The following is a 15,349-nucleotide window of genomic DNA, read 5'->3' on the forward strand; positions in this document are numbered from 1 at the left end:
TTCCAAGGCTAAAAAGATGTGTTGCTCATGTTTACTGAAAAAGTAAATGCCAACTATGCAAACACCCACTTGGAGGTTAATAGAAGAGGCTCAAATTGAATTTCAATTCTGCATTTAAGTTTTCCAGCCTCCCAAGATAAAGTAGAACTTTAAGCAATAACTCCAAAGGTATTTTTCTCTATTTCTCCTCCAAGCATAGACCCTGAAGACTAGGAACTGTTCAACATGTGGAAAGCAGCTGTAATTACCAGTAAAAGAGGTCAGAAAGCATGGATTTTGGAGTTGGCTCAGCTTCTGACTGTCAGACTTTGAGCAAATCTATCACCCCTTTGGGCCTCAGTTTCCTACTCCATAAAACGGAGGCTAATGCTAGGTATTCCCATGGTTTGGTATGACTAAGGACAAATTTATGAAGTATTCATAAAAGGCCCTCATAAAAAAAATTTCAAATACATTAGAGACTGATTTACATATAGTAGATGCTTGCTAGTACCTGCTGAATAAATGGCCATATAACCTGCAACCGTAACAAGACTAACAAGACTCGTATTTGTTAGTGGAGGTCCCTCTCCACTAACCAGCTGAAAGTAGAGGTCTCTCTCCACCTCTCAAAATCCCCAGCTAGAGTGCCTACCAGATCCCAGAACACCACTTCACTCCTCAAGGGGCCGCTGCCCACCTCACCCAGGTCTTAAAAACCAACTTCTCAACCCTGCACCCTTCCCTCCCATCTGGACTTACATTTTCCCAACTGGCTCAGCCAGCACCCCACCCCAGGGAGAAGGCCAGTGCCTCACCCACCATCCCATGTCTACACCCCTAGCCCAGCTTCCAGTTTTCCTGAAGCACAGTCCCTCCCGCAGGCCTGGACTACATGTTTGACCTTGACCTTGTCCTTCACATGGACTCTCCCATCCATCTCAAGGGGCTGTGGGGAGTGGAGTATCATATAAGGGAGGGACTTGAAAGTTTCTTTGAAAAAATATGAAGCATTCTCTCAGTTCTTTTCCTATCACTCTTGTGAGTTTATTTCAGTTGTTCTCAGATACGAGTCTCCAGAGGCCTGGGATTGCTTTTGGGATAAAGTCTTTTGGTACAATGATCACACACAGAGAAAAGCTCGATGCTCTTCATGGCTCCAATGCTACTAGCAAACACAGTGTGGCCTCCAGGCTGGGACGGAGTCAGGAGCCCTAGGTCTGAGTCTGAACCCTTACTGGCTCTGCCAGTAAATGAAGCACATCACTTAACCTCTCTGGGCATTTTTCTATGGAACTTACAAGCCACTCACATTCTTATTCACCAGGATACCAGGAGAGCAAAGAATTTGACAAGAAAAACACTGCACAAGTAGAAATGCTGCAGTATTCAGTAGGCATGGAGAATTGAGAAAGCAGAGATCAAAAAGAAAAGGGGGGAAATAAACATAAAAGAGAAAGAAAGCAAGCATTTGGGGTAAAGTGTGAGACTCTCAAGAAGGGAAAGTAGAAGGCCGTGGAAATTTCAAGACAGAAAGTGGCCCCAAGTCTGAGGGTCAGTATCTGGATCAGAAGGTTTACCCCAGAGGCATCTGAAGAATAGCCTCAGAAGAGAAAATTACAGTGGAAGGAACTGAAGTCTTGTGGAGACCCAGGCATATCCCGGGAGCAGCCGGGGCTCCCTGCCGCTGGCCTTCACAGCTCACCGCAGAACAAGAAGGCAGACGAGCAATGAAAAGGCCCGAAACCTGGAAAACTCGTGTAATGTCCCTAGAGAGGCCCAATTCACCAACTCTCTCTGTGCTTAAGCCTTCTGTACCAAAAAGAGCAGTCCTCAAAGGGAAGAAGTAGGAACAAATATGATTAAGAGCAAACTGACACCATCCAAGGTCAGAGAGAAGAGAAGATGGGAACAGTAATGGAATTACAGGAGCTCAAGTCTCCAGGACCAGACGAGTTAATCCCCAGCCAGTTGAATTAGAACTTGGATTGTGTTTGTGAACCAGCTCTGAGGGTACACAAATGACATAAGAAAAAGCCAAAGACCAGACATAGGCAGATACTGTGCCAATTTTCACAAAGGTGAAAATGAAGTACTGAGGAAACCAGAAGATCTAACGCTGATCCCTAGAAAAGTTCCAGGACTAGTTATGAAGTAAGGGACAAGAAAAAATTAGACGAGAGAGCAGATGATAAGTTGCCAGCATGAGTTGAGCAACTCATGCCAAACCAACTGTGATTCCTTTTGTGAGAGGCCAGGAATTCCTGCTGCAGGGGCATTAGTGAGTTTTAAATAAGGGGCAAATGCCTTCACAGACAATCTGCAGAAACAAGGGCAGGCTGGCGTGCAGGTAAGAACAACCGGGCCTGGTGGAGAGACTGCCATGCGCAGAGCAGGGCCCTGGCTGTGGACCATGGGGTTTGGTCCTAGGCCCTTTTATCCTTGACTTGAAGGAAGTCAGAAATGAAGCCAAGATCAAAAAGGATCATACCAGATGCCAGAATCAAGAATCAGAGGCCCCACACTAATAGGATGAAACTCTGTAACAAATAAGGCTAAAGATCTAGGTATTGGTTCAAAAAATCCACAAGGCCAATGCAACAGGGAGGAAGCCTGTCTTAACAGCAATTTACATGAAAAAGTCCAGGGAGGTGGAGTTAAAAAACTTGGTCTAAACAGCACTCTAACAATAGTAGAGGGAAACAGTAGGCCTCATTAACAGGAACATATGGTCCAGACCAGGGGAGGTAGCTTTGTGTGGTCAGTGCTGCCCAGGCCACATCCTGGAGGATCAATCCCAAGAGCTACACCATAAGGGAAACATTCAAAGACTAAAGAATTCCCAAAGGCTGCTCACCAGGACAGCAGGGTGTGCTGAGATCATGTCACCAAAGGAAGGGCTATGAGATCTGGAAGTGCTCACCTGGACAACATTGGTGAGGACATGAGTAGAAAAGGCTCTCTTGGAATAATTAAAAAAAAAAAATTTAAAATCATCCTGTCCAATATTCAGACTTCAGGAATCTCCAATATAGCATCCTGATGAGGAATTATCCAGCTGCTGCGTAAAGCCTTCCAGTGACAGAGACCTCGTTAACTTCATGAGTGAGTTCATCTCATTATCATTTGGACAGGGCTAAATTCTTCTCCCTCCTATTAATGCCAAATTAACCTCCCCATGACTTCCACCTACACTATGGGGGGCCACAGACTACATCTGTCTCCCATCAGCCCTTCAGAAAACTGAAGGCAGCTGGCATTCACGAATTGCACTGGGTCTTTCCACAGACATTTGAGATCATGACACAAAGACCTACTGTCCCTGAAAATGTTCCTGCCCTGAGAGCACACTGCCCAGCCTCCTTCCATTCTTGTTTCCTGGTTATCTCTGACCAATTTTGACTGCAGACTGCCTGAGACACTGACTGCTACCCCAGCCTGGCGCAGGGCGCCACATCTTGGCCATGTCCCAGCTCTGTGTCTGCTTTACAGACTAGGTCTACGCAAACTCTGGTCCAGCTCTTGATTTAATCTGTGCTGTTCTACCCAGTGCTGAGGGTTTGTCCTGAGCATGCACCATGATGGGGCTCAGAAAAGACTGAGTCCTGAATTCACTCCACTTATTGGAAAGTACTTGATTGTGTAACTTTAAACCACTTAATAAAGACTGAATCTAGAATGCTCAAGAGGTGTTAAATATTATCTTTGCTAACACCTTATTAGACAGATGAGGAAACAGAGGTTCAGAGAGGTAAAACAATTCATTCACAGTAACACAGCCATTTCTGAGGCAGAAGGTGATCATGAACTCCAATTTTCTATTTTCCAGCCTCACATTCTTTCTACTGCAGTTAAGAGAAAGTGAGGTTATGTTATGCCTCTCTTCTCAGTATATTTTGGAGTAAATTTTCCATAGGTTTGTGTGTGTGTGTATTCATTCTTTCTTTGACTAACCAGAGTGCCTACTATATGCTTTGTAAATACTCTCAGTATGATCTAGAGCCGTCCCATAGGCATCTATGACATGGTGTGACATCTCCACTGTATGCACATGTGCATGTGGGTAAATGCATCCTTTCACACATGCATGCATTCTCATAACAATCATAACTCGGCACCTTTAACACTGTACTACACACTGGTGCAAGTGAAACACAGCCCCAGACCTTCTCCTCAGGGCATTCCCCATTAGGGACAATTCTCAAATGCCAGGCTAATGTGATAAAGCCCAACGCAGGGTGCTGGAGGACCCAAAGCTGGGGTGCCTAAATCATACTGGTGGTATAGCGACGCCCGTAGTGGCTGCCATCGTGATAGGGGAATGAAGCTGCTGGTTCTGGTGGTTTGAAGGGACCTTCAGGAAAACAGGGCTGCTGAGCTGAATCCTGAAGACTGATAACTGATCAGCACCACAGAGTGGTGGGAGGAAACGAGGTAAAGAGAGGGAGACAGGAGACAGCCTAATTCTGCACCTGAACATGTAGGGTTGGAAAAAGAGTTAATGAAGGTGACGCAGAGAAAGAGGCAGATAGATCAGTCAGGCCACGAAAACCCTTCATCATTGTAAGGAATTTGATTTTATCCTAAAGGCGTAGGAGATTCAGAAAACAAATTAAGGCGAGGACAGACGGGATCAGATCAGCTCTGGGGGAGTTGAGGACAGGTGGAGGGAGGCTCCAGGCAGGGAAACAGGCTAGGGGGCATGACGGGAATGGGGAGAAGAAAACAAGGCTCCTGCACCTCCACGACCACCACCACCACCCCACACATACACATACACACTTATCTTTGAAGTCTGAAATACACAAAGGGACAGAGACTGTTTCTCATGGACATCTCTCAGAGCATGGGGCCATTTCCCCACAACTCTGCAGAACCTAGCATCACCCTTGTTGTTCTCCGCAATGACTTGGTGGTATCAGCAGAACGATGTCAGCTTTAGAATCATGACCACCTGAATTTGTAGGAGCTCAAACGGCAGCTGCTCAGGAAGAGGTGGCTGATGCATGAGCCATGTGTGCCAAGAGAGGGTGGTGCTAGAGAAGTCCTAAAACAAAGTAAGGTCAGGATCCCAGAGGCACGGGTAAGTTAAGTCCAAGCAAGGCAACCAGTCAGAAACAAGGCAGGTAGGGAAGTTCGGAAGGAAGGCGTGAGAGGAAACAGGTGACCCACAGGCACTGAGGGCAAAGAGCACAGACCAACTGTCTCCCAAGAGAGTAGGATGCATTTGGGGCAGCCCATACTGTGGCCTTGGAGAATGGTGAAAAGGCGCCCTTTCCGACAGACAGGCAACAAGCAGCAGCCGGACTGGAGACATGTGCCTGGCAGGGCCCGCGTGTGCACGTGGGTATGCATGTGTGAGCAGTTAAGGAGGAACATCTGGCAGGAGAGGGGAATGTGTGGGTGGGGAGAAGGCACATCCCAACAAGCAGAGGCCTTTAAAGCTGGGTAGGTTCCCATTGGGTGTGGTAGAGAGCCATTCTCACTTGGAGTTTAGGGTCAAAGATAAACGATAAAGAGGGTGACATAGGAAGTCTAAAATAACAATTTCCTTCCTTTATAATGGGGGAAAAATGCTGATCTAAGTAAACTATGTTGGAATTGGAGAATTCTTACATTATCACCCAGTTCCCAGGATACTGGGACTATCAGGAAAGCATGATCCTCCCCTTTTTTCCACACAGATAACTTTTCTGGAAATCGAAAGTCCCTGGCCACCAGTGTGCTACTTAAAATGACCCCAACAGAGCACCTTCCACTGAACCACAGCTAGCAGAGGCACCAGGGATTGTCACAAAATTTACGGGACTCGGCTGCAAGCCACAGACAAGCAGCAGGCCTCGAGCTGCACAAGGGTAGGTTCAGTTGTAAAGATTTGAGATGAAACTATTTCTGTATGTTTGCATTAATGCTAAACCAAGGCCAACAAAAATAAGGTTCATAGCATCAATTACCATCTTTCAGACCCTCCAAATTGACCTTGCATATGACTTACTGTGAGCTAGGAAAAGGTTAAAAGACACGAACAGAAGCCAAAGTGTCAGCTCTCTCTCTGCACCTCTGGGCCATGGCTGTTAAATTAGACTCCCAAAGCTACTTCCTTGAAATTCTTGGCTTAGTGCTGCAATGGAAGGGCTATTTTTGTGCATGGATATTTATATGAAGGAACATCTATAATTCTAATTATGTTTTGTTTTCATGAGGCTCTTTTCATTTACTTAAGAATAGTCACAGTTATTATTGTTTTTATCATTTCTGAAGAGACACTTGCAAAACACAACAAGCTCTGAGGCAAGGACAGATTCCTCAGGGCCCAGATAAATGACTGTGTAAAATAAGCAGATTTTAGGTCTTAAGAAATTCTCAAGGAATGTATTCAGGTCTTCTGCCCCCTCTGGCTCTCTCTTCTTTGTCCATTCCCACCCCCCACCAATTCCTCAATCATTCAGGCCCTTCATAATCCCTTGTCAGATATTTACCTTATATTGTTTCCACCTCTGGGGTCTTTGCACTAAATGAAATCTTTAATCATGAAATGAAAGGTTTTCATTTCCTTAAAAGATAGGAGCATCAGTAAATAGAGCAAAGGCATATTTCTGGTTAAGAGGGGCATGGTTTTGAAGGAGCAACATAATTGTTTTCCAGAAACTTGTATCTACAAACTGGGAGGGCTACTAAGAGGTGGTACAGAGGCAAAATAAAAATGACAGCCCAAAGGTTCTCAGGAAATTCATCCAAGAAAAATCTAAATTGATTACAACAAAAACGTTAAGAAATTAGAAGGTTTAACCATGGCCTCTCTACAGAAGTCTCTCTGATTAGACCTTGGAAGTACAGTCGTGGTGTGAAAAAAAATCAAAAAAAATCGCAGAGCAGGGGAGTGGAAATGGTTGGAGGGGACTAATAAGGTTTGTGAGCCCGTACCGATGCCAGGCACTCAGCCCATATTGTTTCTTGTCATCTCACTTAATCTTCAGAACAACCTATTGAGGTAGGTTTTGTTATTACTGTTCTAAAGAGAAGGAAACCTTTAGGTATTAAGTAACTTGCCCAAGGGCACATACTACTTGGTAGCAAATTTGGATTCAAGCCTAGATCTGCCTGATTCCACACCGCATAGATTTCGGCTATGGGCTGATGTGGGGGCCACAAGGGAAGACCAAGGCTGATTGCTGGCTTGGTTTCCCTGGGAGGATTCGTGGAGAATATCTTTGTATAGATTTATTTAAATATTAAAAACAGGGTCTGTTGAGATCACTCGACATTCCCCAAGGTGTTGTCAGCCACAGACACACAAGAGTCAACTGTTCGAGGAAACACCTCTGCACTGTTAGTGACAAGGTAAACCAGATGCCCAGCAGAGACAGAACATCAGCACCAAGTGCCAAGGGGGAAGGAACTACTGCCTTTCCACAAACGTCTTTTCCTTTCACTATAGAGATGAGTGAAGATATTGGTCATGAAGAAACTAAAGGAGACTGGAGCAGGGTGTCTGGGAAATTCAGATCTCTTCTGGACTGGGAACACATGGCCAGATAGAAGAGACACCACAGCAGGTGCAGGGTGCCCCGGGATGGTGGAGCTGGCAACTGTGTTGTCGCCTTCTCATCTCTGCTGTATTTGCTCCAGTAGCAGTGTAGTCGCACATCCAGGAGTTAAAATATTTGTTTACTTACTTATATTCTACTTTACATATGACAAAATAAAATAAAGTTTAAAAGTAGTAACTAAAGTTCTCAGTCAACACGGTGGATTGGGTTGATACATTACTCCTCCCAAATCAAGTATCTCAAAACACTGAACAAAAATATAATAATAACATTATCTAAAACATAGATAAAATAAAAAATAAATAGAAATATGCAGGAACCAGAAATGAAGAGGGAAGATTTTTAAAAAGTTGAAAAATTGGAAAATTGTATTAATCCATGGATTAAAAAGGAAATAGCAAAAATATAAAATATTTAGAGCCAAGTGGTAATGGAGAGAACTCAAAACTTCTAAGATGTAGCTAAAATAGTACTTAGGGGTAAATATATAGCTATAAATACATTTATTTAAAAACAAAAATAAAAGTTAACTCAAGTAGCTAGAAATAGAAAAAAAAGATAGAAAAAAAGAAAAACAAAAAGAAATAAGAAAAAAGTTATGTGATAAAAAGTTTATTTGAAAAGACTAATTAAATAGACCTCTATATTAATTAAGAAAAAGAGAAATGGCATAAATAAGCAACATTAAGAATGAAACAAGGAACACAACCTAAGATCATCATTTTAGAAAACCAAAAAGAAAATTATGAAAAACTTGTTATGCTGATAAATTTGAGAACACATGAAATGGATAATCAAAACAAATATAAGTTACCAAAATGGAATCAAGGAGAAACAGAAAAACCAAATTCATTAAGAATCATTAATGAAATTCAACTGGTAGTCAAAAACCTGACACACCTATCTGATATAAGACAAAAGGTTCAAATGACTTTATGGATACGTTTTTCCAAACTTTTAAGGAGCAGATAGTCTTTATCTCTTACAAACTGTTTCATAAAAATATATATGAAAGAGGAAAATCTACTCAATTTATTTAATGGAGCTAATATAAACACAATAACAAATGACATAGGAGCAGTATAAAAAAGAAAATCATAGACTAATTTCACTTACAAACACAGGCAAAAATCAAAATAAAAATACTTGCGAATATCCTACAGAATAAAAGTATACACACGCCTGCACAAACACCTGTTGCAAATCATAAAATATTTATTGTATGGTAATGAATTTGGCCTCCAAAAAAAGAAGTCTGGCCTTTGGCTGGGATCTTAGGGAGGTTACTTCTACAAGCATTGGCATTTCCAGTGTTAGGAGCGTCTTTTTTTCTCCATGGTGGGCCAGGGCCACACCTGATATGCTAACGAGATGGCAGGGTGGAGCTAGCCACACCTGCAGCCTAGGGTAGGGGCTGGCCACGCCAGAAAGATCCCCCAGGTGATTAGGGGGCTATCAGCAGACCTGTGGGAGAGGTGAAGGGAAAGGAGGCTGGAGATTGAATACAACCCACATGGGCAATGATTCCACCAGTTTTGCCTCCATAATGAAACCCCAAAGAAACTCCAGACACTCAAAGCAGGAATGTGCTTACAAGATGATCAGATGCATTGCTATGTTAGGAAAGTGACATGTCCTGATTCCCTCCAGAGAGGACACCTGAGTTTGCTTTTGGACCCTCCCTGATTGCTCTGTGTCTCTTCCTTTGGCTTCTTCTGATTTGTATTCTTTCACTAATAAAACTGTAATCATAAGTATAGCACTTTCAGTGAGTTCTGTGAGTCGTTCTAGCAAATTACAGAACCTGAGGGGATGGCTGGAACCCCCGAATTTGTAACCAGTTGGTCAGAAGTGGGTCACTGAGCTTGGGACCGGTTCCTTAAGGGCTGTGTTGTTGAGTTCAGCCCTTAACCTGTGGAGTCGGGCCTAGCCCTGGGGAGTCAGAGCCAGAACTGAGTTACTGCATATTTGTAGTCATATCAGAGTTGAAGTATTTGCAGTCTTTATATTATTACACTGTAGTATTATGGGAGAAAAATATACAATCATCTCAATTTACATACATTTAAAGCATTATATAAAATCAACACTCATTCCCCTCTTGGTTTTGAGGCCTGGGTTCTGCTTCCAGACGATCCCCCTTTGCTCTACCCTCTACACCTTTCTCTTTTTCTGAGTACCATTCTGGACAGGGTTCAAGTCCCTGACCTGAGTTTGTCTATTCAATATAATCCTTAAAAATAAATAATCCAACAATTGATTGGTGTGTTACTTACAGTGTTTAATGCCTTGTTTCATTGTTAATTGGTGTGTGTGGTTTAGTTATTAATTGGTGCATTACTTAAATATATAGTAAGTTTTAAGTGTCTATATAAATTGTCAGTTGCATTGTTAAACTGCATTCATATTGTTCAAGTGTTCCTAACTGGTTACTCATTACTGAAATTCTTTAAAATGGTAAATTATAATTCTAATAGCATTCCTGAATATAGCGATTTGGGCTGTATTTTGAAAAACTGGAAATATTTTACTTAAGAGCTTATGAAAAAAACAAGAAATAGTTTATCTGTGTAAGACTGACTTCAATTGGTTTAGAATCAGGAGAGAATAATTCTATAGAAAAAACATCTATATAATGATTCAGTAATCATAATCATTTGTTAATTCTTAATTTCTAAGTTTCCAGAAATCTCTTTCCTGATGAATAGAAAAGATAAAGCCTCCTTCTTGAGGTGTGTTCTTCTGATTGACAGGTGTTTTAGAAAGGCCGGTCCTTCTGGGGAACTTCAGGTGTCCTCTGGGGACCTGGTTGCCTGTGAGGGTGGTAAGCGTGACAGTACACAGCACTGCATTTTTTACCAAAGCTACCCCCAGAGTCGCTCATGCTGACTATTTCCATTTCCACTGAACCAGTTCACTTGCCAATGCATGGGCTCACCCACATAGCCAGGCCTCCAAAAAAACAGTTTATGATTGTGTTTTCACAGTATTAAGCATCAAGAAGCAATATGCTTTTCTATTGCTGTCTGTCATTTCATGGTAAATCCTTGACCTACCCTGACATTCCACGTAACACGCAGGTAAGTGGGAGTCTGGATGCTTCCACCGGGTCTTCCTACCCATCACACTTGCCCGACACTACCAAAAACAGTGAAAGCCCAGTGTCGGCAGTGCTCTAAAGACAATTTCCCTGATCTACTTTTTAAAAAATCTTGCCTGTACTGGACCTGCTCCAGAATCGTGGGGTTCTAGAACCCCAGGTAAGTTGGGAGACCTCTGCAGAATTCCATATACTTCTAGGTAGAGTTGATTTCCAGGGTAAGGTGATCTACCTCTCAGTCTGGAGCAATTCCCAAGGATCTCCAGAAAGGGAGACATCACAGTAGGAGTGGGAGAGATGGAGGGACAAAAGCATTCTACAATTAATCAAAATATCAGTTCTTATTAAAGAATGAAATATCTTCCCTTTTCTATTTTCTTTCCTTATAATTAAAAAAATAAAAATAACATGTGCAGGAATACAGTAGACTGCATATACTTTGGCCACTGACATCATTTCAAGGCTTGACTCTAGCACTTTGTGGCTGTGCAATCTTGGGCAAGTTACAGCTCTGATTCATTGTTCCTGAATTTCTATAATGAGAATAATAGTAGTACTTACCTCAAAGAGTTTTTAAAGGATTAACTAAAATAACACATGTAAGTGCTTATTACTCAAAAATGTTAGCTATTATTGTTGCAGAAAAGTTGAGAAATACAGGCAAGCACAAAGAAAATCAAAAGCACCTATAATCTCATCATCCATTTCAATTCATATTCTTCCAATATTTTTTGGATGTACATTTAAGGAGTGAAATTACAGTGCTTTCTATTTTATAACTTGCTTTTTAAATTTAAAAATTTAACACCATACACTAAGCACGCTCTGTAATTCAGTCTTCTGGTACAAGATTTTACAAGGCCATGTGGTGTTTCTTTGGGTTATTTTACTTCTTAATAATTCCTGCCTTCCTTCCTCTTTGCAAGTCCCACACTTCATGTGTTTCAACTCACCTGACCCATTCAGATGAAGATTGGCTGCCTTGTTTGGCTATTTGGGGATGCAGCCTTCATCTCACCATCCAGACCACCTGCTCTTTAGGTCAGAGACACCTTGATGGCCTTGGTTACATCCCCAGGGTCCAGAACAGCCTACCCTGGGGATGTTCAGCAAATCCTTTGTGAGTGATGGCAACCTGCTCACTTACCCAAGATTCCACGTGGTTGAGCAAACGCCAAACAAGGCAGAAAGGCAGTTTCTCTCCAAAGAGTACTATAAGGTTGGCTTCCAGGATATTAAATACACTATTAAAAATTTCAGGAAGAGGAAGAGACTGAAGATTTTTATCTGGGTGCATTGTATTTCCAAGAAACAGGGCCAAACAAGTTCCAAACTTCAGGGCTTTCTCAGTGGAAGTCACAACACTTCCTTATCACTGACATTTTTTTTTTTTTTTTTTGGTATCATTGACATTTGAAGACCATAGTAAAACCTTATTAATTCATACTAATGGGGAACTGTCAAATGCAATTAGTGGAGAGAAGTGAATCACACTGTTTTTAAAATAGACTCTTATTTCCAATGAAATCTATTTTTAAATAAAATCTTCACTTCTGAATAAACACTTTGTCCTGTGTGGAGGTGGCCTTGCCAACCAGAGGCTGATTAGAACCTGATAAACACAATTGTTACGAGCACATTTATTGTTTGTATATAAATGTGAATGGCCAAACTTCTTGGGATGTGTGTTCTCCTTAAAACCAAGAAAAGTTCAACATCCCCTTCAATCTGCTCACACAGCTCATTCCTTGGTAAAGTTCTGTTCTCCCTAGGTCACGTGGAAGTAAACCCCAGCTCCAGCTGCTACTCCCCACCACTCCACTTCTTAGTGAGCTGGCAGAGGTTTGCAATATCAACACTGATCAATCCCTAAAAAAAGAAATCCAGACTCTAGACTTGATCTGTCCTGACCCATTTGAGAATTAACAAACTGTCTCTCAGCACCCAGAGAACCAAGCCTGTCATGGAAACACTGATTCAACCTAATGAAAACCAACATAAAACCACACAAGTGAACTCAATACTTTCCCACCCAATCAGAGTCAAGTTGAAGCAAGAGCCTCAGGATTAAAAACAAACAAGGCATTTTCCTTTATTGGTCCTGCTCATTTTAGCCTCTTAGAGTGCCTTGTTTTCACAACTCCAGTTTATGACAGAGAAAGTCCAGGTGGGAGAGCTGGGCGAGATGGAGAGATGGAGAGCTGGAGGGAGGGGAGAGAACGACAGAGTAGTCATGCCAGACTGAAGAATGCCAACAAATGTGGCTTATGTCAGCAAATGAAAACTTCCAGCCTGTCTGCCTGGGTAGTCTGAAAACAAGCAGCACTGAACTTCCAGCGCTTACTAAAACACTGTGAACGTGGACACAGTGATCTTTCCAAAGATCAGTTCTGCACACTATTTTTAGCAAGCGGTCCTTTTAATCTCTTTTTTTTCCCCTCTCTTATGCTGATTCGTAATTAAAAAGGCTAATAGTTATTGGAAGAAAGCTGGCTGGAAAGGTTTAAAAAAAAAAAAAAGATGTCAAACCAACAAAAATACACTTTTTAAAGTAAAATCCTAAGGAGGAAGATATTTTAATTTTTTCCCTGGACCCAAAGTGTACAGTTTGTGGGTCCTGGGGACCCAACACCAAAATCCCAGTGAACGTTATTCTTGTTGGAAATGTCTGGGCGAGTGTGGGGGCCCCTGCGGATCTGGCCCGTTGGCCTGTCTGGGTCAGGGCTGGAGGCGCCAACTGGAGCCAGGGGGCCACGCGCCTCCCAGGGAAACGGGGGTGGCAGCGGCGCGACGAACAGGAGCCAGCAGGAGGGGAAGTGGGAGACCCGGAGTTGGGATCAGAGCCCCCGAGGGAGGGCTGAAAGACGGAGGCTGGTGACCCGAGTTGGGGAGGCCGGGGCACGGCGCGCGGGTTTGTGTGAGCCCCCGACCCCCGGCCCTCAGAGTTGCTTCTAGACTGTTTTCTTTCCTGCTTGACTTTTTCTCTTTACAGCGGGTCCCAGCAGCAGCCCCAGAGCAGAGGTGCTGGGGCGGGGGGCCCTGGAGCACCTCCGGGGCAGCCGGGACGGGTGTGGGGAGATGCGGACGCCGGCGCTCCCGCCCGCAAACTTTCCCAGCGAACTAGGGGAGCCCCACTGTGCAGCGGGGGTCCCCGTGCCTCCCCGCCCCTGTCCCCTGGGGCTGCTCACTTACCCGCCGCACAGCTCGAGCTCCGACTCCGGCCGCCGCCGCCATCCACCTCGGGCAGAGCCGGGGCCGGGGCAGGGCCGGGAGTCGACCCGACGGAGGGGCGGGGAGGGGCGGGCACCCGCGACGACTCCTCCCGCTCCCGCCACCACCCGGCCCCTTCTCCTGCCCCGCCTCCCCCTCTCTCCTCGCTCCCCTTTCCTGCCCCCGACCCCTGAATTTTTCTGGTGTCTGATTCCCCATTCTCTTTCCTCCAGCGCATCTTCCGTCCCCTGGGTCTCTGGCCCCCATGAGGGAAGAAGTTCCTCTCTCCTGCAAAAGTCGGGGGGTTGGCAGGCCCAAGGGTAAAGGACGATACTGACTGGGGTTTTTTTTTTTTTTTGACTGGGTTTTAAAACTACAACTTTTTTGCAAGACCAAGGGAAGAGATGTTTATCTGGTGCAAGAGCTATATTTACTGTAGCACACTAGATAATTTAACTTGTACCATGTTTGTTTGAACACCATAGGTGCAGGGAGCAGTGAATGGGAAGTGGGATTTGGTGAGTTTGTACAGGCTGGGGTGAAATCCTGACACATCCCAGAGTGATATGGGCAGAAAATGTAAGTGTATTTGTGGGGTCGCAGGAGGAATTGGGGAGAAGTGCAGAAATGTTGGACTTCCCCACCTGGGCTATTGCTGATTGTCCCGCAAACATTGAGAACTGCCAATTTAATGGGCGGAGCCCAGTGATCTGGAGCCTTTCCCCTGTGAGGGTAGTTGCTGCAAAGGAGAGACTAAACCCACTTAAAATTGTGCCTGGAGTCCCACCACCCCCACCCCCACCCCACCCCCCAGAGAGCCTCTTTGTTGCTCAGATGTGGCCTCCTCTCTTTAAGCCCACTAGGCAGGTGAACTCACTACCCTCCCCGCTACATGGGACATGACACCCAGGGGTGTAAATCCCCCTGGCATCAAGGGAAATGACTCCTGGACATGAGCCTGGACCCAGCACTGTGGGATTGAGAGGATCTTCTTGACCAAAAAGGGGAAGACAGAAAACGAAATAAGGTTCCAATGGCTGAGAGATTTCAAATGGAGTCGATTAGTCACTCTGGAGAGTATTCTTATGCACTATATAGATATCACTTTTTAGTTTTTAGTGTGTTGGAATGGCTACAGGGAAATAGCTGAAGCTGTCAAACTGCAACCCAGTGACCTTGATTCTTGCAGACGACTGTATAACTATGCAGCTTGCATAATGTGACTGTGTGACTGTGAAAACATTGTGGCTCACACTCCCTTTATCCAGTGTATGGACAGTTGAGTGGAAGAATGGGGATAAAAATTAGATGAAGAATAGGGTGGGATGGAAGGGAGGGAAAGATTTAGGTTTTTGGTTTTTTTGGTTTTTTTTGTATTTTATTTTTATTGATTCTGGTGTTGAACACACAACTGTATGATGCTGCTGTGAATGACTGTACACTGTGGATGACTGTAGGGTGTGTGAATATATCTCAATTAAACTGTATTAAAAAAAGTAAATGAACAATG

At 43.8% G+C, this 15,349-nt stretch overlaps 1 protein-coding gene across 1 annotated transcript in view; it reads right to left on the reverse strand.

Moving 5' to 3' along the window:
* The window catches only part of LOC119512483 (stonin-1), a 120,372-nt gene extending 106,452 nt beyond the window's left edge, over positions 1-13,920 (reverse strand). The window contains 1 exon segment of the mRNA XM_037807181.1: positions 13,822-13,920. The gene's annotated coding sequence lies outside the window, so the exon portion shown is untranslated.
* Positions 13,921-15,349: the final 1,429 nt, after the last annotated feature.

Source organism: Choloepus didactylus, chromosome 17 (genome assembly GCF_015220235.1).
Source record: "Choloepus didactylus isolate mChoDid1 chromosome 17, mChoDid1.pri, whole genome shotgun sequence".
Classification (NCBI taxonomy): Eukaryota; Metazoa; Chordata; class Mammalia; order Pilosa; family Megalonychidae; genus Choloepus; species Choloepus didactylus.